The sequence below is a fragment of the Elephantulus edwardii genome, unplaced genomic scaffold (assembly GCF_000299155.1).
Source record: "Elephantulus edwardii isolate Elephantulus edwardi_28Jun2011 unplaced genomic scaffold, EleEdw1.0 scaffold00122, whole genome shotgun sequence".
Classification (NCBI taxonomy): Eukaryota; Metazoa; Chordata; class Mammalia; order Macroscelidea; family Macroscelididae; genus Elephantulus; species Elephantulus edwardii.
This window is the reverse complement of record NW_006399872.1, coordinates 6,033,462-6,034,570: the sequence shown is the minus strand read 5'-3', so window position 1 is coordinate 6,034,570 and position 1,109 is coordinate 6,033,462.

The following is a 1,109-nucleotide window of genomic DNA, read 5'->3' as shown; positions in this document are numbered from 1 at the left end:
CTCCATCTAACATACTTTGGACAAGTTGTAAGGAGAGACCGGTCCTTGGAGAAGGACATCATGCTTGAGAGGGTGGCGGGACAGCGTAGGAGGGGAAGGCCCTCTATGAGGTGGATTGATTGAGTGACCGGGGTAATCGGGATGGGAGTGTCAGAGACAGTGTGATTGGCACAGGACAGAGCAGAGTTTAGGGCTATTGTACGTAGGGTTGCTATGAGTCACAAGCTACTCAATGGAACATAACAACTACAACAATAACAACAGACAATTACTTAAAACATTCCTCAGTAACATTAAATGCTCAGCTATTGTTCATTTTCCCCAAGCTCTCTGTTTTTTTTTTTTTGGCGTGATTTATTTAAGTTAGGACTGAAATTAGGTTCATTATTATAATTTCTTGATGTTCCTTGAATCTATTTTCAGCTATACTTTTCACTTATTATTTTTTCAATTATATTATTACTATGTTTTTTCAACTTATCTCTGCTATTTTCTTTTTAAGATATTTTTTTAAAAGTTACATTTTTCCCTATGACAACCTATATTTTGATGTTCATAGGGGTCTTGAAGGCATGTTACTTCAGCAGTGGATAGCCACTCTTGTTTCGTAGTTTGTATTAATCATATAGTTTGCTGAAATCTTTCCAATCTTATACTCTACGGGAATGAAAAATTGGAGGATAATGGTATTGTGTTCAGAGTTAAAAAGTTCTTTGTACGATCTGTCGTGAAGTATGATGTTGTGAGTAATAAGATACTATCCATACACATACAAGGAAGATCTATTAACATAAGTGCTCATATATGCATCCATAGATAAAACTAAAGAAGTGGAAATTGAGGAATTCTACCAACTTTTGCAGTTTGAACTTGACCAAACGTGAGGTTAAGATGTATTAAATGAATGAATGGAATCCCAAAATCTCTGTAGATGTTCATTGAAATGAAAAATAAACAACCTAAATTTAAAAAAAAAAAACACATTTGGGGGGGGGAGAAGAACAAACTGGGGAGGAGGGTAGAGAAAACAGTGCAACAATGAATGAATGAGAACCCAAAATCTCTGTAGATGTTCATTAAAACTAATAAAATTTAATAATAATTAAAAA